General features: G+C 42.1%; 1 protein-coding gene across 1 annotated transcript in view; it reads right to left on the minus strand.

The window, feature by feature from the left end:
• Nucleotides 1-25,979, minus strand: part of bmpr1ba (bone morphogenetic protein receptor, type IBa) — a 72,223-nt gene that overhangs the window by 39,220 nt on the left and 7,024 nt on the right. Inside the window, exon 2 of the mRNA XM_058070374.1 lies at nt 14,513-14,571. The gene's annotated coding sequence lies outside the window, so the exon portion shown is untranslated. The remainder of the gene's footprint in view (nt 1-14,512; nt 14,572-25,979) is intronic.

Raw genomic sequence — 25,979 nt, forward strand, 5'->3', positions numbered from 1 at the left:
TTTTTTAGATTGGGGGGATGGGGGAGGGGGGTTGGGTAGCTGACGTACAAGCCGCCTTTAACCCCCCCCCACACACACCCCACACCTGCATGAACACATGTACTCACGGACTCACAAACACGTCCGCTGAGAGAGTTATTCACACATCATTGCCGAAACCGGCATGGGCCCCCCCCTCTAAGAGGCCCCGATGGCACCGCCTGTTAGACAAAACATAAGATGCTCTGTGAGACTTTAGCCAACAAACACAGCGAATGCCAGGAAGGGATGAGAGGCTGTTCTATGGGTGACTTCAAAGGTTAGAGCGGAACTATGTGATTTAAAGCACAACGCGGATAAGGCACTGATTGGAAGCAGTCAATAATTTAACAATGACTTGGAGTGCATGAAAAAGTGGGTAGGAAAACATAGCTCTCTTTGACCGTATGGTCATTTAATAATAAGTTTATTGGACAACAATATAATACAAAAGCTACATCAGGTGATAATAACCGTGTTATTGTGAGCGATGAGGTGTTGCGTTCAAAGACCAACCAATGTGCTCACAATTATTAACTATGTTAAGTTCACTCATTCATTTTTACCGCTTATCCTCATGAGGGTTGCGGCGGGTGCTGGAGCCTATCCCAGCTGAGAGGCGGGGTACACGTTGGACTGGTGGCCAGCCAATCACAGGGCACATACGTATAGACAAACAACCATTCACACTCACATTCAAACCTACGGACAATTTGGCCCATTACAGGCTGTACAGCTGGGATAGGCTCCAGCACCTCCCGCGAGGATAAGTGGTAGAAAATGAATGAATGAATGAATGAATGAATGTACCACTTCCACATGGAATGGGAGGAGACCTTTTTTCCCACTATTCTAATGTCGGACATGCCATAGCACGACACCCTGTGTATACCTATGGACAATTTGGAGTTGCCAATTAACCTAGCATGTTTTTGGAATGTGGGAGAAAACCGGAGTACCCGGAGAAAACCCACGCATGCACGGGGAGAACATGCAAACTCCACACAGAGATGGCCGAGAATGGAATTGAACCCTGGTCTGCGTGCTAACCACTTGTGCAGCCCACTATTTTAAGTTGACTATTAAAAATACAAGATAAACACTAATCATCCTGGTCTGTAACGTTAGCATCCACACTAGTGCTAGCACGGCATACCAGGTGTCCTGGACTCTCGCCCCAAGACAGCTTGGATAGGCTCCAGCACCTCCCGCGAGGATAAGCGGTAGAAAATGAATAAATGAATGAATGAATGTACCACTTCCACATGGAATGGGAGGAGACCTTTTTTCCCACTATTCCAATATCGGGCATGCCATAGCACGACACCCTGTGTATACCTATGGACAATTTGGAGTTGCCAATTAACCTAGCATGTTTTTGGAATGTGGGAGGAAACCGGAGTACCCGGAGAAAACCCACACATGCACGGGGAGAACATGCAAACTTCACACAGAGATGGCCGAGGGTGGAATTGAACCCGGGTCTCCTATCTGTGAGGTCTGCGCGCCAACCACTCGATCGCCGTAAGATAAACACTAATAATCCTGGTCTGTAACGTTGGCATCCACACTAGTGCTAGCACGACATACCAGGTGTCCTGGCCTCTCGCCCCAAAACAGCTAGGATAGGCTCCAGCACCTCCCGCGAGGATAAACGGTCAAAAATGAATGAATGAATGAATGAATGTACCACTTCCACATGGAATGGGAGGAGACCATTTTTCCCACTATGCCGATGCCCGACATGCCATAGCACGACACCCTGTGTATACCTATGGACAATTTGGAGTCGCCAATTAACCTAGCATGTTTTTGGAATGTGGGAGGAAACCGGAGTACCCGGAGAAAACCCACGCATGCACGGGCAGAACATGGAATTGAACCCTGGTCTCCTAGCTGTGAGGTCTGCACGCTAACCACTCGTTCACTATGTTAAGTTGACTGTTAAAAATACAAAATAAACACTAATCATCCTGGTCTGTAACGTTAGCATCCACACTAGTGCTAGCACGACATACCAGGTGTCCTGGCTGGTCCAGTAATATTGTAATGCCTTATGGAAATAAGCGATCTCGGGTTGCCATGGAGCCAACAGGGTTGCCATATCCTCCTTATCACACGTTATTATAGCAAAGATGATTTAAAAACTGTTATTGTATGGTCAAATAGTTACATATTATTGCTTTAGTGTGTACAGTTCATTTTAGCATTGTGATGGTAACAAAAGAGAACAGGAAGGAGGGCAGAGCGAGGTGACGGGAGCAAAGCGGGGTGTTGGAAGGGTGACGGTGGGGTACACAAGGGTCTACTCAGGGTGAGTGGCACAGTGGGATAACAGCGTCGGGGGAGTTCATGACCCCGCCAGGCCCTTTTTGCACTGCATAAACAAAGAGATTACAGTGAGAAGGGGTTCTGCTTCGCTAACAAGCGAGGGCACGCACACACGGGGTCTTCATGCAACATAAAAACCAGGGCAAGCTCGCTTGGCCCGGTGTGAACGAAATTAATTCTCACTCACACACACACACACACTCACACAGCATCATAACATTGTGGCGCCACCTGTCTCCTCTTCAGCAATTAATGAGCTCCCGGGATGCTCCGACCAAGTGGCAATTAGCAGGGGGAAAGAAGTGTGGGGGGGGGTCATGGAATGAGGGAGGAAAGAGGATAATAGAAGAGAGAGAGAAAAGAGGAGCGATAAAGATAAACGATACGCAGCAAGAGAAACGTGGGGATTTAAAATTAGAGAAAAAGGGGACAGTGAAAAGTGAAAATGTTCCGCTTTGATTCCTTGGCAACTCCAAATTGGTATAAATGTGAGTGGGAATGATTTTAGGATAACGGAATAGGATAAACAGCATAAAAAATTGATGAATGGATGTTGTCAATGTGAATATTTTACACATAGAATATGATTTGATAACAAAACCATGGGGCGGTGCACGGTGGTCTAGTGGTTAGCGCCCAAGGAGGCGAATGTGCCATAACAATGTTAAAGCTTCTTACTAAAATGGAACCTTGGTTATCATCAGGAGGTCAGACTCTAACCAAAACGGGCGGACACAAACTGAAAACTTTTTTTTTCCATAAGAAACAATGTAAATCGGGGCGGCACGGCGGTCAAGTGGTTAGCGCGCAGACCTCACAGCTAGGAGACCAGGGTTCAATTCCATTCTCGGCCATCTCTGTGTGGAGTTTGCATGTTCTCCCTGTGCATGCGTGGGTTTTCTCCGGGTACTCCGGTTTTCCTCCCACATTCCAAAAACATGCTAGGTTAATTGGCGACTCCAAATTGTCCATAGGTGTGAATGTGAGTGTGAATGGTTGTTTGTCTACATGTGCTCTGTGATTGGCTGAACAGAACAGTCGAATTCACTGTGTCATCTTACAAAGAAAGCTAACATCATCACGCAGCAGCTTAACACTTCAAAGGTATGTCTAAGAAATATACAAACATGTACCAATACAGACTCTAAATTGTCCATAGGTATGAATGTGAGTGTGAATGGTTGTTTGTCTACATGTGCTCTGTGATTGGCTGAACAGAACAGTCGGACTCACTGTGTCATCTTACAAAGAAAGCTAACATCATCACGCAGCAGCTTAACACTTCAAAGGTATGTCTAAGAAATATACAAACATGTACCAATACAGACTCTAAATTGTCCATAGGTATGAATGTGAGTGTGAATGGTTGTTTGTCTATATGTGCCCTGTGATTGGCTGGCCACCAGTCCAGGGTGTACCCCGCCTCTTGCCCAAAGACAGCTGGGATAGGCTCCAGCACCCCCGCGACCCTCGTGAGGAAAAAGCGGTAGAAAATGAATGAATGTATTTTTTTTAAGTTGCCTCCTGTTTTTGTTTACATATCCAGTCATCACGTCAGCTCCACACTCTTCCTCTATCCGTCTGTCTTTCACACCATCTTTACTTCCTGTCCCTCACGCTGACTAAACCCACGCACACACAATCACACATACACAGTCTTTTGTTGGCCACCTGATAACAGGCAGTCATTCATACCTCCTCTCGAGCCCCGTCACCCCTGAACCCTCACACCTAAATGTGGAACAAGAACTGGGAGATGGCGCATGCATTTCCTAACAGTTATTGCTCACACGCATGCACGTCATATTAAGGTGGGCAATGTTTACAGTCCGACAAATAACCATTAGTGTTCTATTTGGGCAGAGTGTATATGGAATGTGCAAGAGGTGGGGGCATTGTAACATTCCGTCACAGAACAGGGTATTGAATGTCTCGTATTATTTACCATCATGTTAAAACGACCCACATGAATTCTTTGGGTAAGTGCTGACAGTGAAAATTTTGCGTTAGTTGTGACACTTTGGCACTTTCTAACATGGCTTTTATGTGCCTTTTATCAGCCCTCGCCAATGAGAACAGGGGTGGGCAACATTAACTTTTTTTAAAACTTACTCGTGTTTATTATTAACTTATTTACCAGCATTTGTGTGTACTTAAATAACAGTAAATAAAATAAAATAAAATAAAATAAAATAAAATAAAATAAAATAAAATAAAATAAAATAAAATAAAATAAAATAAAATAAAATAAAATAAAATAAAATAAAATAAATTACATTAAATTACATTAAATTACATTAAAATAACATTACAATACAATACAATACAATACAATACAATACAATACAATTAAAATTAAATTAAACTTAATTAAATTTAAATTAAATTAAATTAAATAAATGCTAAAATCCTTACATTTACTGATACAATAAAGTTAGAACAATTCAAATGGAATGTCAACCAATTAGGAAAATGTAACAGCCAAAGCAATTGCAACTGTATTATTAATATATTATTAATTATTAATATTATTTACTTATTTTGTTTAAAAAAAATTAGAAAGGATGTAGTGAACAGCGCTCTTATTTTGAAGGTCGGAAGTGTTGAGAATGTCTGTCGATGGTTAAGACGCGCAAGTGCAAGAATAAACTTATCTCGGGCATCATAAACCACTCGGTTCCATTAAATAACGCGGTGTAAACACACTCAAACTAGCATGCTCTGATAAACTAAGCTAACCTAACTAGCTTCCATTCAAGCTCCGTAAGAGATAAGTTTCAAAGTACTTAGGTCAACTTGTGTTTCAGGTCGTTTGGACATTTAGTTCAGGAGGGGGCGGGTTAGCGTTTGTGAAGAGATTCTGCCGGGGAAATCGAGAGAGAGTCGCCAATTAACCTAGCATGTTTTTGGAATGTGGGAGGAAACCGGAGAAAACCCATTTTTTTTGTAAACATGCTAGGTTAATTGGCGACTCCAAATTGTCCAATGAATGAATGAATGAATATTAGTTACCGTATGTCTTAGAAATATACAAACATGTACCAATACAGACTCCAAATTGTCCATAGGTATGAATGTGAGTGTGAATGGTTGTTTGTATATATGTGTCCTGTGATTGGCTGGCCACCAGTCCATGGTGACAGCTGGGATAGGCTCCAGCAACCCTAACCCTCGTGAGTGTAAGCCATGGAAAATGAATGAATGAATGTGTGTATTGAGAGGGGACATAGAAGATGCTGTCGTTGGGATATAGGAGACCCGAGTTCAATTCTGCATGTTGCATGTTCTCCCCGTGCATGCGTGGGTTTTCTCCGGGTTTTAAACATTTTTTTTGTAAACATGCTAGGTTAATTGGTGACTCCAAATTGTCCATTGTCCAATGAATGAATGAATGAATGAATATTAGTTACCGTATGTCTATGTAAGAAATATACAAACATGTACCAATACAGACTCCAAATTGTCCATAGGTATGAATGTGAGTGTGAATGGTTGTTTGTCTATATGTGTCCTGTGATTGGCTGGCCACCATTCCAGGGTGACAGCTGGGATAGGTTCCAGCACCCCCGCGACCCTTGTGAGGATAAGCTGCAGAAAATGAATGAATGAATGTATTCCATTTGGTCAACATTGTGACCACATCCCACATGTTAACACCACAAAGTCTCAAAAAGTTTGTGAAGCGTACATTATTGTACTTCTTTTTGTGTTTCCGAGTACAAACAGAGAAGTAATAAGACACGCTTGCTTAAAAGAAGAAAAGCGGATACACATAAAGCTTACAAGCACATACACACAGGGCAGGTGTGGGGTCAGCGTCGGGGTCAGTAGCTTCGCTCCAGCTCCCAAATATAGAGCGTCTACTATGTGAGGATGCAGGGTTCACCGAAAGGTTCTCGAATGACCACCGGCTATCGTACAAAATGTTCATTCATTCATGCCCACATTCACAGATACAGCATAAAAAAAACGCACATCAATACATGATGTCAGTGAATGCGTCTAATTAGTTTTGTAGCGATACGGTGATTATAAGCTGCTTCACGCTGACATGTCATTAAGATCTCTATCTTCCTGCAAATCTGTAAGCATGACGGCTCATTTCCTCTCCTGCTTAGCCCATCTCCTTTTCCCCTCTACTGTTTCCCCTCGCTTCCCCACGCTTGCCAACGGTCTCCGGCTCTCGCAAGACGACTACTGACAAGAGTCCATTCAGCGCTGAAAACAGAGGACCCTTCTGCAGCCGAAACATAAGACTGACACCTTGACCCCACCAGGATGACCTCTGCACCCCCCGGCCAATGGGTCCGACACATAGAAACATGCAAATATGTGAGTGAGTATGTGGCGTGTGTGCAGCTTGCAAACTTATCTGACCGGTTGCAACCAAGCAAAATGCATACTCACTTCCACACTTGTTGCATGTTACAAAAAAATAGTGGAATTACAAGAAAATAATAGGAAAGTAATGAGAACCCAGTTGTAGTTTTTGGAGAAAGAAGTACCTTTACTGGGGTAGACCTTTAGCCCAGTCTATAGGACTTTTCAACTTTTCAACTTTTGATGAAATAAAGGCTTTTTCCAAACAGCGCCACAGAGTGCATGTAACATTCATTCATTCATTTTCTACCGCTTTTCTTCACGAGGGTCGCGGGGGGTGCTGGAGCCTATCCCAGCTGTCTTTGGGCGAGAGGCGGGGTACACCCTGGACTGGTCGCCAGCCAATCACAGGGCACATATAGACAAACAACCATTCACACTCACATTCATACCTATGGACAATTTGGAGTCGCCAATTAACCTAGCATGTTTTTGGAATGTGGGAGGAAACCGGAGTACCCGGAGAAAACCCACGCATGCACAGGGAGAACATGCAAACTCCACACAGAGATGGCCGAGGGTGGAATTGAACCCTGGTCTCCTAGCTGTGAGGTCTGTGCGCTAACCACTCGACCACCGTGCCGCCTCTCCCGGCAATTAAAACCACCAGTCGTCTTCTTCAGTGTCAGATTTGAACCGACTCAATTCCTTCGTCACACACGTTGTCAGTCACTCTCTCTACCTGTATGTACTATTCATTCATTCATTTATTTTCTACCGCTTTTCCTCACGAGGGTCGCGAGGGTGCTGGAGCCTATCCCAGCTGTCTTTGGGCGAGAGGCAGGGTACACCCTGGACTGGTGGCCAGCCAATCACAGGGCACATATAGACAAACAACCATTCACACTCACATTCATACCTATGGACAATTTGGAGTCTGCAATTAACCTAGCATGTTTTTTGGAATGAACCACTCGGCCGTCGTGCCGCCTCTCCCGGCAATTAAAACCACCAAAGTCGTCTTCTTCAGTGTCAGATTTGAACTGACTCAATTCCTTTGTCACACACGTTGTCAGACACTCTCTGTCTGTAATGTACTATTTATCACATAGTAGTCCAGGCATTCGAAAACCATTGTTGACGTTGGATATTTTAACACACTATAAAACTTGCCATCGCACCTCCACTCCCAGCATCACTCGTTAGCTCGTGATATCACAACTTTGTTGTAAAGTTAGCAGGTTTTGCGCAACTGCAGGGTCTTGAGACACATGCTAACTCGCAAACTAGAGAGCTAGCGACCTAAACGGTAGCCTTCAAGTTATTTCCTTTAAACTTAAATAGCCAAAAACTTACCACTTCCACACGGATAGGGAGGATAACTATTAACAGTTATTTAACCTTTAACATGAACATTAATCAAACGTAATAATTTTTTCTGGGTACATGATACCATACAGCATCCATATCAAACTTGCGCGGGCCGCACTAACATTAAACTTTCATATCAAGGTGGGGGCCTCAAACTAGTGTCCTGCAGGCCACATTTGGCCCACGGGCCGCGTGTTTGAGACCCCTGTTATACAGGAACACCTACTTTATTTTATGTTATTTATAAAAACAATACTAGATAAAGTACAATATTTTTTCTTGGAAAGACAAAAAAACTCAGGTAATTAAGGTCAGGGGAGCAGTGGTTAAATGTGTTACGGTATCGCACACAGTTATTTAGAGTAACTCAATCTTCTGATTACTCCCTGAAGAGCACAAAAAGATCTTGGACATGTGAGTGATGATGTAGTGAGGATGGATGTATGTGCTTGCAGCCTGTGTGTGTCTGCGTGTTGCAATATACAGTATACGATAAGTAACTGCATGTGGGCTGATTTGCATTAATACGGTGCATTCAGGTGCAGTTGCAGAAACTGAAAAGCGTCTTTGTGTGCCTTGGTTCGTTTGATACAATGTGTAATGTTTGTATGTGGATATGCTGCTTTGCAATTTATTGCACGTTTTATCTGTCTGTCCTAACATACATTTTTATCTTGCAGCAGTGACACAAGCACATGTTGCACACACAACGCGACCCCCTGCTGTCCCGCCCCCTGGCTTTAAGAGAAATTACTGCCACCTGAAGCGGAACCCTGTCCATCATGAAGAGGGCCCCCCTAAAGCCCCACAGGTGTCCTTTAACATGTGCAAAATGTCCATCGAACCCTCCTACCCCCTCCCCCGGGCCCTCTATGTGGCCATTCATCTGCCTGTGGTGGAGGACATCAAAACAAAACACCTCCCCGGGAGTGGGCAGGAGGGGGGGGAGAAAAACTTCACAGCTAAGCGTGCATGTGAACTGTTGAAAGGGAAGGGAATACAAAGCTCGCCACTTTTAAACCCTCGGACAGACGTTCCAATGTGGATGCAAGGAGCATCCGGAGGGAAAGAGACAACCCATTTAAAGCCACATTTACACTTGGTCTCCACAGTGGTGCGCAATTTTTTGTGTCTCAGCAGTGTTGAATAAACAAAATTTTGAAACATTACAAACATTTTCCGAGAACTAGTCGTGAACACAACGTGAACGTACTCTACACCAAAGCGATGTTTTCTAGTCAGCAATTCGCTCTCCCACACTGTCCGTTTCACGGTCCAATGTGGATGCAAGGAGCATCCGGAGGGAAAGAGAGGAAAAAAAAGTGGATTGCTGTGCTGCCCAAACTGCTCTTTCGCTTCAGGTCATACGTACTCGCTTCCTGTCTAATTACTTTTGCTGTGACAACCCATTTAAAGCCACATTTACACTTGGTCTCCACAGTGGTGCGCAATTTTTTGTGTCTCAGCAGTGGTGAATAAACAGGTGTGAAGTATCTGCAAACAAAATTTTGAAACATTACAAACATTTTCCGAGAACTAGTCGTGAACACAACGTGAACGTACTCCATACCAAAGCAATGTTTTCTAGTCAGCAATTCCCTCTCCCACACTGTCCGTTTCACGGTCCAATGTGGATGCAAGGAGCATCCGGAGGGAAAGAGAGGAAAAAAAAGTGGATTGCTGTGCTGCCCAAACTGCTCTTTCGCTTCAGGTCATACGTACTCGCTTCCTGTCTAAGTACTTTTGCTGTGACAACCCATTTAAAGCCACGTTTACACTTGGTCTCCACAGTGGTGCGCAATTTTTCGTGCCTCAGCCGTGGTGAATAAACAGGTGTGAAGTATCTGCAAACAAAATTTTGAAACATACAAACAAGAACTAGTCGTGAACACAACGTGAACGTACTTCACACCAAAGCGATGTTTTCTAGTCAGCAATTCCCTATCCCACACTGTCCGTTTCACGGTCCAATGTGGATGCAAGGAGCATCCGGAGGGAAAGAGAGTAAAAAAAAAAGTGGATTGCTGTGCTGCCCAAACTGCTCTTTCGCTTCAGGTCATACGTACTCGCTTCCTGTCTAAGTACTTTTGCTGTGACAACCCATTTAAAGCCACGTTTACACTTGGTCTCCACAGTGGTGCGCAATGTTTTGTGTCTCAGCAGTGGTGAATAAACAGTTGTGAAGTATCTGCAAACAAACTTTTGAAACATTACAAACATTTTCCGAGAACTAGTCGTGAACACAACGTGAACGTACTCCACACCAAAGCGATGTTTTCTAGTCAGCAATTCGCTCTCCCACATTCTGCATGCTCTTAAATAATAATATAATAATGATTATTATATAATTGATCACTGTCCACTGGTTTTGCAGTGTAGATTGTGTGTACTTTAATGGTGGCCTAAAACTATTGAATATCTCTACTAAATCTGTCCAAAAGTGGGAAAGTTATATCCCGGTTCTTGTTCCTCATTTGTTTTTTGGATTTTTTTTACATTTTTTTTTATGTTTACTGGTCGAGTGGTTAGCGTGCAGACCTCACAGCTAGGAGACCAGGGTTCAATTCCACCCTCGGCCATCTCTGTGTGGAGTTTGCATGTTCTCCCCGTGCATGCGTGGGATTTCTCCGGGTATTCTGGTTTTCTCCCACATTCCAAAAACATGCTAGGTTAATTGGCGACTCCAAATTGTCCATAGGTATGAATGTGAGTGTGAATGGTTGTTTGTCTATATGTGCCCTGTGATTGGCTGGCCACCAGTCCAGGGTGTACCCCGCCTCTCGCCTGGAGACAGCTGGGATAGGCTCCAGCACCCCCACGACCCTCGTGAGGAAAAGCGGTAGAAAATTAATGAATGAATGAATGTACCACTTCCACACTGAATGGGAAGAGACCTTTTTTCCCAATAAAAATGAAAATGAATGAATGAATGCATTAATGAATGAATGTCTACTACATTGTCTACTACATTCATTCATATCCGGTGCATATCCTGTACATCTCCAGGGGGCTCGCCCCCCCCCCCCCCCCCCCCCAGTCCGAAGAACCTAGTGACGCCCCTAGTCAATACAACCAATGTTGTAGTAGCAGAAAAGAGCAAAAACGTATACTGAGGTTGATAAAGCTGCTGGATGCTGACCACTTATGAAACCTCCATAAAAACTACACCAGGAGGTTTTCCGCAGCCACAGCTATTAATACAGGTGTACATGCAGGAGATTTGTAAGTAACCCTTAGATTGATGAAACACCTCAAGGGTGCGGCTTGGACACATCCTCAGTGAAGGACCTAGGGTCATTGGGTGTTTCGGGTCTTTGATCTTCAGACACCCTCACCTAGGCGACCCAACCGGGGGTGATCAGGCCCCGGTTTGTGTCCAAGCAGCGTGCTACTCCATGTATCTCCCCTCTTGATCCACAGCCACCTCGAGGCTTTTTCGGCCGCCTCGCTGATGTTTTTGGTGGCCCTTCTTTCTTGCAGCCCTCTGATGCCAAGGAGCTTGAGTGTTCGATGCAACGACTGCCCTAGAAAGCCTCTGCAGCCCACTTCTACTGGCTCACAGCGGGCCCTCCAGCCACTCTCTCTGCACAACTCCACCAGCTCCAGGTATTTGGCCTTCTTCCGCTCGTGGGCCTCCTCCCTACCACTGTCGTTAGTATCCAAACAAAAGAGTGCAGAATTTTAATAATCAAACAATAACCACACTGTTACACCGCAATGCTTTTGTAAACAGGCCTCATTGTCAATCAAATGTAAGACATAGACCTAAATAGAGCGCAAACTTTAACACAAAACTTCGATTCTGCAAGATACAACCTTTGGACAAGACGAAACAAAGATGGCCACCTGAGACGTGCGCAGATGTGACAGGACGAAGACAGAGAGTAAGCGAGACAGTCGCGTATTCCAGAATAAAACGCCAGCGTATTGCCGCGCCGCCCGGGTAAGAAATTCTTCTCTTTGATGTCAATGTCATGTGATCCCGCCAGCGGTCGGAGGAATTGAAGCACCGTCCAAACAAACGTCAACACTTCTAACACCCTCAAGGTCGCCCTGTGTCGGTGTGTGTGTCAATGCAATCCTTTAGGAGCATAGGGTAAAATATTAGTCACGTATTTATCAATAAGTTGCTACGATGCTACGAGTTTTATTTTTCTTGAAAATTTGATTGAATGCCGAATACAGTGGCGGTTTGTGAAAATAAATATCTTTTCAATATCTGATTTATTTACTGTGATATTCCTTTCATATAGAGTAGAACTTCCGCTAGCGTAGTATCATGAGTGATTAGCATCCATTAACTTTATCGACCTCTGAGTGCGCTTTAAAATGTTGCTGGTGCTACTGAGCTATCGGTGTGTTACACTTACTGTATTGTTGTTGTTTATTGTTAATAAAATCATCAGTTACTCCATACTGTTATTACAACATTGGTTCTGTGCTGTGTTGCTGTGTTGTGCACTATACTTGTTAATAAATGAGAATGTGGTCAAATGCACTCCAAATCATTATTTAAGGCAGGGGTCTCAAACACGCGCCCCGCGGGCCAAATGTGGCCCGCAGGACACTAGTTTGAGGCCCCCGCCTTGATATGAAAATTTAATGTTAGTGCGGCCCGCGCAAGTTTGATATGGATGCTGTATGGTATCATGTACCCAGAAAAAATTATTACGTTTGATTAATGTTCATGTTAAAGGTTAAATAACTGTTAATAGTTATCTTCCCTATCCGTGTGGACGTGGTAAGTTTTTGGCTATTTAAGTTTAAAGGAAATAACTTGAAGGCTACCGTTTAGGTCGCTAGCTCTCTAGTTTGCGAGTTAGCATGTGTCAAGACCCTGCAGTTGCGCAATATGTTGTAAATAAAAAAAGTATAAATGTGACTATAGTCGTGTTTTGTAATGTCTACAGTGCTCTAATAATGCTTTGTTCATTTTAATCTGAAAAAAATAATTTGTCTACCCACCAACTATATGTGGTTTCTTAAGTTTTTATTATTTGCCGTTTTATTATTATTCTTATATTTATGTATTTATTACTGATTGATTGATTTTCTTTATTCTTGATTTTTCATCTTATTTTGTGTAGAAAAATAAAAAGTAAGATATTTGAGAACAGTGGAATGTTTTATCAGAGCTTTTCTTGTAGAAAATTGGAACCAAAGCATAGTTTTTTAAATTTGTTTGTTTTTAATAAATGCGTTTTTTTTTTTTGGGGGGGGGGGGGGTTAAAACCTGATGCGGCCCAGTCTCACCCAGACCCGAGCTCCAGTGGCCCTCAAGTAAATTGAGTTTGAGACCACTGATTTAAGGGGACCTATTACGCTCATGTTTGTATCTCCCCTTTGTATTGAGTTGTGGACTCCTATAGAGCAGCTACACATCATAACCAGCACAGAAATCTTTATAGATCTTCCAGAATCTGCACCTATTCCAGCTATATTTCTTTGGATTTCGTGCTTCCTATAAAAACGGGTATTCCACCCACAGCCTTCCTCCGGGCTGTGGTTGTGGTTGGTCACACCCCGAAGTGCTTAGGAGGACTTCCTGTGCTGTGCCGCTAGCTGCTAACCAAACTTTACAGGAGTTGTTAATATTATATACGTTGATTTATCTTTTTTAAATTGTAACATACAGCCATATGTGTTGGATTCCGAATCCAATCCGGAAGTGGAGACTCTACAGTCGGAAATTTCTCAAGAAAAAAAGTTCCTTCAAGACGCTGTTAAGACATTAAGTAGCTTTAGCATGTAGCATCTACAGCAACGGTAACATGTAATGTGGTCATTACACGTTTTTGGCGGGACTACCAGTATTTTAAAAACACATGTAGAGCCACTGATTGTGGTGGGAAAAGGCTATTAGCCACCCTGCTACCTGTATGCACACTCTATAATGCTACACAGACAACAGCTCTTGTTCCATGACTTACACAAAAATAAATTCTTACTTACAAATGTAGCTTTTCCTTTCACCTGAAGCACTTCCTGTGAGCCATTACAAACGTAAACACAGAAGCGGCGCTTGGGGGAAGCGCTGTAAAATTGAGGTTACCCCCCCCGACTATCTCTTTGATCAATGACAGTGGAAATGTTAACCGTCCAACGCTACACATAATGACAATATTCAACATAATCTCCATATCTTTTCATTGTTTTTGGAACACAATCCCGTCACTGCTGGTAAACAGAGGTGCCCCATTGCAGTAGTTTATTTAGGATTCCGTTGCAGCCCAAACAGGAATTACGCCAAAGCCCGTTGCTGCCTGTTTTAGAGTGCTAAGTACTTTCTGCTGCTGTTGACGGGCTGCTTGGAGCCTGAAGTCAACAGACAGCTGTGTGAAAGAAAAGCATGGATGACACAAGGAAAGAGAGACACGTCCGTGATGACAAAACACAAGCCGAGTGTTACGGCGTTGATGGACAGGTTTTCGAATAGCTCCCTCTGTAGGACTGAAGTGGACATAGTGCTTACCGTTACTTGAAGAGTGGATCCGGAAACATCAGATGGACATGGTCACACACCGCTGTACTCTGTCGAAACACAAACATTGGCATGACTTCAAACGGAGTCATGTGGCAAACTTGTGAAGAGAACATGGATTCATGTTGATGATGGCAAATATGGCCGCCTGCTCAGCTAGCATAACAGTTCTGAGCCACACACGTGCTACCCACCCACACTGTGGACCAGGAATTTAAATCAAACCTGCCTTGAACAGCACCTTGCAATGAAAGATGCAGTCAACCAAGAAGTATTTGGGAACTAAACACAGGAACCACACTGGCTACTAAAGTACTAAGTACTACTAAAGTAGAGGTTCCTAGGTTTTCCATTATTTTCCAACCTTGGACTCGTTCCCTTCAACCTGCGGAGTCAGAATGCTAATGCTAACATGACTACAGTGAAACCTTGGTTAGTGTCACTCATTCGCCCCAAAAGTTCAGCCTCTAACCAAAACGGACGCTAACTGAAATTCATCTGTTTCTGTAAAAATGCATATCAATACATATAACTGATGAATGACAGGGATGAATCAAAATGTAAGGTTACTTTTGCCAACAATGAAGACGTGATTCTCAGCAAAACATTACACAGACGCCACCTTCCTGTTTTGCCATGACTTGACATGACTGGCTACTAAAGTACTAAGTACTACTAAAGTAGAGGTTCCTAGGTTTTTCGTTATTTTTTTTAGGCTTTTTAAACAAACCTTGGACTCGTCCCCTTCAACCTGCGGAGTCAGAATGCTAATGCTAACATGACTACAGTGGAACCTTGGTTAGTGTCACTCATTCGCCCCAGAAGGTCAGCCTCTAACCAAAACGAACGCTAACTGAAATTCATCTGTTTCTGTAAAAATGCATATCAATACATATAAATGATGAATGACAGGGATGAATCAAAATGTAAGGTTACTTTTGCCGACAATGAAGACGTGATTCTCAGCAAAACATCACACAGACGCCACCTTCCTGTTTTGCCATGACTTGACATGACTGGCTACTAAAGTACTAAGTACTACTAAAGTAGAGGTTTCTAGGTTTTTCATTATTTTTCTGAAGGCTTTTTAAACAAAGCTTGGACTCGTTCCCTTCAACCTGCGGAGTCAGAATGCTAATGCTAACATGACTACAGTGGAACCTTGGTTAGCGTCACTCATTCGCTCCAGAAGGTCAGCCTCTAACCAAAACGAATGCTAACTGAAATTCATCTGTTTCAGAAAGCAAAGAATGTAAACAAAAAAGATGTTTCTATAGTTTTATAATTATAGTGTTACATACGTAAAAATGCATATAAATACTTATAAATGGTGAATGAAAGGGATGAATCAAAATGTAAGGTTACTTTTGCTGACAATGCCGACAGCAAAACATCACACAGACACCACCTTCCTGTTTTGCCATGACTTACTTCTTCAATTCTCCATCATTCCTCCCCTCAATAACCCAAAATGGAGTCACAGAAACTTTCAAGTGCCAGCATTTTTAATAAAGAACATAAAAAATGACTGAATTGCAACTTATTGTACGTTATGTTTAGTGCAGTAGGGGGTGATTTTGTGTGCCAAGTATACTTATGCTGGACAGCTGAGAGGTCCATTCCATTGGTAAGCTTGGAAAAATTACATTAAAATAAAAAATAAAAGCATTTCAATACATATAACCATGTGGGCGGTTCAATTTCTGCATCGAAAACACAAAAAAACTAGTAGAAGATGAAGTCACACTCAATTAATTTCACACAACATTTACTTTTTTACGGCATCTAATAAACTACTCTTACCGCCTTCGGCGCTCCCCATGTGTGTCTCTTATGTTTGGACAAAGAGGTCAATTCATATTAGGTGGTTAAAAACGCCTAAATTGTCTTTAAATCAAAGCATAACAAACGAGTAAATAATAAAAATGCTTCTATTGACCCAAATAAAAGGTGACATTCATGTTCAAGTTGAGCGACAATGACAAATAAATCACATCAATGCACAAAAGCTGCAATGTTTTCAAGATTTAGACAGCCTTAAACGCATCATAAAATGAGACCAATGAATAACTTTTTCACGTAGGCACAAAAAAAGTCAAAGGACAAAAGTCGACCCAGTCTGGTCCTTACAATTTTATACGACAATATTCTAAAGGTCAGTCATAATTAGACTGTAATTACATTCTCACCATAGTACAGTCCATATTTTTGTAGTTACAGCATAAAAAACCTGTTTCTGACTTTCTAAACATGATTTCTAGCATTATCAGATACCTGTAAACATGATATAACACCCCTATAGTCACCATTAAACTCCTATTATTGTGTCTTTACACTGCTTTGCACAACTCTTATGTATGTATAGGCTACAAGATGACTACAGGGACACAAAAGATGGCCGCTGCTTAAAACACAGCATGCTAGCGACCGTACTAGTTAGCCTCCAATTTTCTTTTTTTTAACTTAAGAAAGCAGAGAGTGGAAGAAAGAGAAAGTAAAAAAGCTAACAATGTACCACTTCTGGCTGCACGCTGAACAAGTGGTTAGCACGCAGACCTCACAGCTAGGAGACTAGAGTTCAATTCCACCCTCGGCCATCTCTGTGTGGAGTTTGCATGTTCTCCCCGTGCATGCGTGGGTTTTCTCCGGGTACTCCGGTTTCCTCCCACATTCCAAAAACATGCTAGGTTAATTAGCGACTCCAAATTGTCCATAGGTATGAATGTGAGTGTGAATGGTTGTTTGTTAATATGTGCCCTGTGATTGGCTGGCCACCAGTCCAGGGTGTACCTCTCGCCCTAAGACAGCTAGGGTAGGCTCCAGCACCTCCCGCGACCCTCGTGAGGATAAGCGGTAGAAAATAAATGAATGAATGAATGTACCACTTCCACACGGAATGGGAAGAGACCTTTTTTCCCACTATATAGGTCCTTTTATCTTCAATTGTATTACTCTCACAGATATTCATGTAAAAGACAATACAATCTTGCAAAAAGTTACCAAGCTTTACTACTCAGCACTCAGTACTTCAGGTTCAATCTAAGGCATGTCGGAAGATGAAAAAAAAAAAAAAAAGAAGGATGTCGGGGTGTCGGTTTACCGTCTGCTCGTCAGGTATCAAAAGCAAGACCTGTCAAGGCAGGAGCCCGGCGCTGTGCCTCAATGCTTGGCTTTTCCGAAAAGGATCAGCGAGGCGGATTAGCTTCCAAATCTCTTCTTTCTCTCAGCTGATACAAACTGCCATTTCTCTTTTTGCCAATGAAAACACTGACAGGTAAAGACGTCACCTGCGGCGGGCAGGACGGGATAGATGATGCTTTTTCATTGTAATGCGCTTAACCTTACCTCCTCCATGGAGGAAGATTTAGCGGTAAAGATGGAACTACCGTTAGGTATGTGGTACATGGCTGTATGGGCAGCAGCACATTTTAGAGTATAGGACTTAACCTGACAAAGAAATGATCACTCCTCTTGCCAAAGTCCCACGTGGTGTGTTCATGCGTGGATTACTCATCAAATTTGGGGTCAAACAGGGTCATCAGGGGTGTCCAAAGTTACTCCAGCGAGGGGCTCCTAATGAAAATTGAAAGGATGCAAGATCCACGTTCATATTTTGTAATGTAGATATGTAGATATGTTATAAGTTATATGATACTGTATATTTTGAGAAATAAATGATAATGGTAATGGTAATGGTTTTATTTCATTTGAACATGCATTAGATTACAATTGAATGCATCATATAATCAGTTCCCAGTTCCACATGTCCAAAAGGAGTAGGAAGAAGCAAAGCTTATTAAATCCTACCCCTCCATCTGGTACTTTTACAATCAGTAACTGTTACATTTGTTCACTTCCTGTTTTCATAATATAGTTTAAGTTTTTTTATTTTTTATTTTTCATTTTTCATTTTTCATTTTTCATTTTTCATTTTTCATTTTTCATTTTTCATTTTTTATTTTTTATTTTTTATTTTTTATTTTTTATTTTACTTTTTGCTGTTTGTGTCTTGTAATATTACAACTTTTAAACAATAACATATTTTTTTCTGTCATATTTCACCTCTGCACTACTAAAATTATTTTTTTTTCTGATATTATTATGAGTCTGTTGTCACAAAAGTGTTTATGAAAAAAGTTTTGCTTGTTAAAGTATGACTTTTTTCTCCTCATATTTTTTTTTTTCTTGTAGAGTTACAGCTGTTTATTTCAGTTTTTTTCCAACTATTTCAACTTGGATGGATGGATGGATGGATGGATGGATAGCACAAATAATTTAAATAAATAAATAATAATAATAAAATAAATAAAAAATACATATATATATAATAAATTCCATAATAAAAATTATGACTTTATTCTCGTCATATTTTGACCTTAGTTTCATAATATTAGAACTGTAATATCAGAACTACCCTCATCTGGGTAACTTTGTGTAAACATGTGACCAGCCGTATAACAAGCATTTGTTTGAGTTGGGATCTAATCTATTGATCCAATGAAAACACATCTACCAACGACCACGAGCCCAAATACCACCCGCTCTGCAGCGCTTTTCATGAAGACAGAGGCTCCACACATTCCATTAAAAAAACAACATCTGCCATCAAATTTGTGGAATTTGTCAAAAGGCAAACTTGTGAACAGAACATGGATTCATGTTGATGATGACTAATGTGGCCGCCCGCTCAGCTAGCATAACAGCTCTGTGCCACACACGTGCTACCCACCCACACTGTGGACCAGGAATTTAAACAGCACCTTGCAATGAAATTGGCATGGTAAAGATACACCTACTAATTGCGGAGAAGATGCAGTCAACCAAGAAGTATTTGGGAACTAAAACACAGGAACCACACTGGCTACTAAAGTACTAAGTACTACTAAAGTAGACGTTCCTAGGTTATTCATTATTTTTCCGAGGCTTCTTAAACAAACCTTGGACTCGTCCCCTTAGCATTAGCATTAGTCGGAATGCTAATGCTAACATGACTACAGTGGAACCTTGGTTAGCGTCACTCATTCGCCCCGTAAGGTCAGCCTCTAACCAAAACGAACGCTAACTGAAATTCATGTCAACACAAAAGATGTTTCTATAGTTTTACAATTATAGTTTTACATACATATAGACAAACAACTGTTCACACTCACCTTCATACCTATGGACAATCACCGATTAATCTAGCATGTTTTTGGAATTGAATGCATCCCATAATCAGTTCCCGAATTACCACCAAATTATTCCTCTCTTGTTTACGCAGGAATGTTTATCCATCTTGACGCGGTTTAGGTTGTAATTTGTTGTTTGCAATGTAAACTCGTAAAATTAGCAGCCTGTCAAATGTAAACCCGGGATGGAATAGTTGGTACTTTCCAATTTAAGTTGTTTACTTAAACGTGGTACCCCAAGGCGTGGGTGTCCAAACTTTCCACCGAGGGCTGCATGCTGAAAAATGAAGGAACGTAGGGGCCATTTGAGACATTTTGTTTCAGATGCTAAACACAAATATATGGTCAACATATGCTATGGCCTCGATTCCCAAAGTGGAAGTGGATGCTGTATGGTATCATGTACCCAGAAAAAATTACTACGTTTGATTAATGTTCATGTTAAAGGTTAAATAACTGTTAATAGTTATCCTCCCTATCCGTGTGGAAGTGGTAGGTTTTTGGCTATTTAAGTTATAGGAAATCACTTGAAGGCTACCGTTTAGGTCGCTAGCTCTCTAGTTTGCGAGTTAGCATGTGTCTCAAGACCCTGCAGTTGCGCAATATGTTGTAAATAAAAAGAGTATAAATGTGACTATAGTCGTGTTTTGTCATGTCTACAGGGCTCTAATAATGCTTTGTTCATTTTAATCTGAAAAAAATAACTTGTCTACCCACATGTGATCTGCAATATATATTCACTCATGTTCACTTCCTCTTTGTAAGAAAGGGAAAGAAGAGCAACCGAGCTGCCAGTTTCTAATCACATGCTCCTTCTGCAGAAAAGAATTGTGCTCTCGTGTCTCAACTCAGCGAGAAGGCGAAATGTTTTCCAACGACAAATCGCATTAGTGGCTGAACTTCAGTTGAGGAATTTCCAGAGTGGTCATCTCTGAATGCTTTGATAGATGACATTACGCCAATTCAGCCCAAGGAGGCTAATGTGCCATAACAATGTTAAAGATTCTTACTAAAGTGGAGCCTTGGTTATCATCAGGAGGTCAGACTCTAACCAAAATGGGAGGAAACCAGCTGAATACTTTTTTTCCATAAGAAATAATGTAAATCGGGGCGGCACGGTGCTCGAGTGGTTAGCGCGCAGACCTCACAGCTAGGAGACCAGGGTTCAATTCCACCCTTCGGGTACTCCGGTTTCCTCCCACATTCCAAAAACATGCTAGGTTAATTGGCGACTCCAAATTGTCCATAGGTATGAATGTGAGTGTGAATGGTTGTTTGTCTATATGTGCCCTGTGATTGGCTGGCCACCAGTCCAGGGTGTACCCCGCCTCTCGCCCGAAGACAGCTGGGATAGGCTCCAGCACCCCCCACGACCCTCGTGAGGAAAAGCGGTAGAAAATGAATGAATGAATGAATGTTTTATTTTCTCTCATGATATGTACTATATTGTAGAAAACAAATGTAAATGTGACTATAGGGGTGTTATTTCATGTCTAGAGGGCTCTAATAATGTTAAAACCTGTATTTAGAAGGTCATCAAAAGGTTTTGTATATCAGTTACTACAAAAAAAATTCAATTTATTAATATTGAATCGGCTGCACGGCGGTCGAGTGGTTAGCGCAAAGACCTGACAGCTAGGAGACCCGAGTTCAATCCCACGCTCTGCCATCTCTGTGTGGAGTTTGCATGTTCTTTGCGTGGGTTTTCTCCGGGTACTCCGGTTTCCTCCCACATTCCAAAAACATGCTAGGTTAATTAGCGACTCCAAATTGTCCATAGGTATGAATGTGAGTGTGAATGGTTGTTTGTCTATATGTGCCCTGTGATTGGCTGGCCACCAGTCCAGGGTGTACCCCGCCTCTCGCCCGAAGACAGCTGGGATAGGTTCCAGCACCCCCGCGACCCTTGTGAGGAAAAAGCGGTAGAAAATGAATGAATGAATAATGTAAATCCAATAAGTGGAATTTCATTTAAATATTTATAAATGAGGAATAAAAGTGGGATAAATAGACATTTAAGGTTACTTTTACCCTCATGAAAGACGTGACTGTTCCCAAATCCATCCATCATATCTGCGTAACAAACCTTTGCAAAGGTTTGGCCCCATCACATCGTTACCAGTGAGGAAGTCACAGTCTGCACATGCTCAGACTTTCCTGCTCATGTTGTTAAAGCTGAGATGAATCCAGGCTGACCGTAGCCAACACCAGACGTCAACAACATTGTCCTTTAAATAACGACCAAACAACAACCTCGATTGCTCACCCTCAGCCTGAAGGCGACTCCAAACCGGGGGCTAAAAGTGTGGGGGTCACCGACCTTGAAATTGACCCTGAAGAGGTCAAATACCCGAGATTACACTTGACGCCCGGTGGATGAAAGGCTAGTCGATTCGTCATGCTAACTTTAATACCGTTCTTAGTGTAATTATTTTTTAATCATTGGCAATTTTATAATTATTTTTCATGTTAAACTTCATTCATTCATTCATTTTCTACCGCTTATCCTCACGAGGGCCGCGGGGGTGCTGGAGCCTATCCCAGCCGTCTTGGGGCGAGAGGCGGGGTACACAATCACAGGGCACAAATAGACAAACAACCATTCACACTCACATCATACCTATGGAATGAACCTAGCATTTAACCTAGCATGTTTTTGGAATGTGGGAGGAAACCGGAGTACCCGGAGAAAACCCACACATGCACGGGGAGAATATATAATAATAATAATAATAATAATAATAATAATAATAATGCTCCTTAATACAGTTGAAAAGCCAACATTTAAAAAAATGCTGCAAAGGTTTGACAGACAGTACAAATTCATTCATTCCTTAATTTTCTACCGCTTATCCTCACGAAGGTCGCCGGGGTGCTGGAGCCTATCCCAGCTGTCTTGGGGCGAGAAGCGGGGTACACCCTGGACTGTTGGCCAGCCAATCACAGGGCACATATAGACAAACAACCATTCACACTCACATTCATACCTATGGAATGAACCTAGCATTTAACCTAGCATGTTTTTGGAAAGTGGGAGGAAACCGGAGTACCCGGAGAAAACCCACGCATGCACGGGGAGAACATGCAAACTCCACACAGAGATGGGATTGAACCCGGGTCTCCTAGCTGTGAGGTCTGCACGCTAACCACTCGACCGCTGTGCAGCCCCATGTTAAACTATTGTTAGTGTATTTTGGTGCCTTTGTTTGTTTGTGAAAGATGCAATCGATGGTTGCCATGACAGCAAAAAGATGCTCTAGTGTGTATATACTGTTTTGTTACCATAGTTTGTACATTGATCATACTGACAATAAACCACCTTCAACATTAACTTCTACTTTCTGAGTTCTCCGACAACAAAAGAAGCCTCATTGGGTGGATTTTTTTTTTTAAGCCCCCCCCTCCAGGCAAGCAACCGGCCTCATAAACGTCTCCAGACACAAGGGCTCTGTCCGCCATCTGACAATGATTAAGATGTAGGCCTCACCCAATACACGTTGAGCCTATCCTGTGCGATTGCTTTTCCTACGCACCTTTATAGCAAAGTAATGCGGTCAAACAAGCCACCCGTAGGGTTTTTTTTTTTTTTTTTTAAGGGTGGTGGGGGGGCAGGAAATGCCAATCGGAGGTGAACTTATGGCGGAGGCGGCAGCTCACAGCATGTGTCAGAATTAAAAAGGTAAAGAGTCAAACTCTGAATGGCAAAACGGGAATATTTGTTTTTGCTAGGCAGGAATAGATGTGCCAAATTTACAGAAGCTCAATTCTGTCTGAGTTTATTTTTCTATCAACGCTCCTTTTCCTTTTCTTTAAGTTGACATTTTCGCCTCCGCACCATCGCTTTGGGCCTTTCCTGGAGACATCTGACAGTCATTACCAGCATAGCCACACAAACACAACTCACTTAACTCCGCATTATTAAGTCACTTGGTACCACGACACACGTAATTTGTTCATTGGTTCAATTTGTTGCATGCAGAATTAACACACATACCTCCATCATGCAAGCAGAAGCCCCCTCCGACCCACTTCTCGTTTTCCTTGCAAGCCCCCCCCCAATCTCATTCCTTGCCTCCTTCCATAACCAGTGCCCTGGAACTGAACAGTCACGGCTGTGTGCACCGCTGATTAGCTAGAACCTGAACCCAGGGGCAAACCTGGAGAGCTCAAAAAGGTCCGTATGTGTATGTGCTGGCTTGTAAAGTAAACGCAGACTCTTGACTACCTCATTGCAAAAAAACGTATCTCTAACTTCTGTCTCACAGACGCAACACTCACTGTTACTAAGAACTGTTTTTTAAATGAACGGCATACTAGTACAACTATGAAGCACATGCGTTTGCACGTGTTTTGCGTGTTTTAAACCGGGTTTTCTAATTTGCACATGATCTTATCAGTCGAAGTTAATCCCGGCTACATGTGCACGAAAGCTGCGACAGATGCCGGAAACAGACATCTGCCAAAAAAAAAAAAAAAAAGATAAGTCATCATTGTAACTATGCAGACAAAAAAAAGTTGGCGATGACGACAAACGACGGATGTTTACCTCAAATCTTTAATCCCTAATTCCTATCCGCAGGATGCGAACACGTCACAAGCTTGACAACGAGATTGGACCCACTTTTGGGTCTTGCCCCGCCAATTGGGAATCACTGCTTAGTTTAATTAATTAATTAACAAACAATTAACAATTTAAAGAACTGATAGGGGGATAGGCTCCAGCACCCCCGCGACCCACATGAGGAAAAAGCGGTACAAAATGAATGAATGAATGAAAAAAAACTTAAAACTATATTAGGAAAGCAGGAAGTGAACAAATGTAACAGTTACTGATTGTAATTCCAAAAACATGCTAGGTTAATTGGTGATTGTCCATAGGTATGAATGTGAGTGTGAATGGTTGTTTGTCTATATGTGCCCTGTGATTGGCTCACCACCAGTCCAGTCCTCTCGCCTGAAGACAGCTGGGATAGGCTCCAGCACCCCCGCGACCCACGTGAGGAAAAAGCGGTAGAAAATGAATGAATGAATGAAAAAAAACTTAAAACTATATTAGGAAAGCAGGAAGTGAACAAATGTAACAGTTACTGATTGTAAAAGTACCAAATGGAGGGGTAGGATTTAATAAGCTTTGCTTCTTCCTACTCCTTTTGGACATGTGGAACTGGGAACTGACTATGTGATGCATTCAATTCCAAAAACATGCTAGGTTAATTGGTGATTGGTATGAATTATTTGTCCATAGGTATGAATGTGAGTGTGAATGGTTGTTTGTCTATATGTGCCCTGTGATTGGTTGGCGACCAGTCACCTCGCCTCTCGCCCGAAGACAGCTGGGATAGGCTCCAGCACCCCCCATGACCCCCATGAAGAAAAGCGGTAGAAAATGAATGAATGAATGAGACCTGTAATATTTGTTATCATGGTCATTTTTTCATGTAAATTGAGGGATCAAAAGCAGTATCAGCCCAAGCAAAATCGGCTAAGGGTGATGGGAAAAAAATCGGTATCGGCATCGGCCCCCAAAAAAACATATCGGTTGATCCCTACAGACAACGCATTTGAAAAGCTTTTTTTTCCAACAAACTCTTCTTTAAGGATCTCTTGGGAACCCTCCATCCTCGTTTTGAATCTGGCTGGCATTGTTGGCCAGGGGTGGCTGGAGGGAGCTGCTTCTATAAACAGAATATCCCCTAATTAGATCTGCATGCACCTGGCATGCTTCCATCGACAAACCTCTCGGAGACCTCTCTCCATGCCTCCATGTTAGGTAGTAAGCAACAAAACAGCAAAGTCGATGGTCAATAAGATCAGTCAATACCAGGGGTCTCAAACTCAATTTACTTGGGGGCCACTGGAACTAGGGTCTGGGTGAGACTGGGCCGCATCAAAAAAAAAAAAAAAACGCATTTATTAAAAACAAAAAAAATTAAAAAAACTTCGCTTTGGTTCCAATTTTCTACAAGAAAGGCTCTGATAAAACATTCCACTGTTCTCAAATATCTTACTTTTTATTGTTCTACACAAATCAAGAATAAAGAAAATCAATCAATCAGTAATAAATAATTATAATAATAATAATAAAATGGCAAATAATAAAAACTTGAGAAACCACATATAGTTGTTGGGTAGACAAATTATTTTTTTCAGATTAAAATTACCAAATCATTATTAGAGCCCTGTAGACATGACAAAACACGACTATAGTCACATTTATACTCTTTTTATTTACAACATATTGCGCAACTGCAGGGTCTTGAGACACATGCTAACTCGCAAACTAGAGCGCT

Source organism: Doryrhamphus excisus, chromosome 4, assembly GCF_030265055.1.
Source record: "Doryrhamphus excisus isolate RoL2022-K1 chromosome 4, RoL_Dexc_1.0, whole genome shotgun sequence".
Classification (NCBI taxonomy): domain Eukaryota; kingdom Metazoa; phylum Chordata; class Actinopteri; order Syngnathiformes; family Syngnathidae; genus Doryrhamphus; species Doryrhamphus excisus.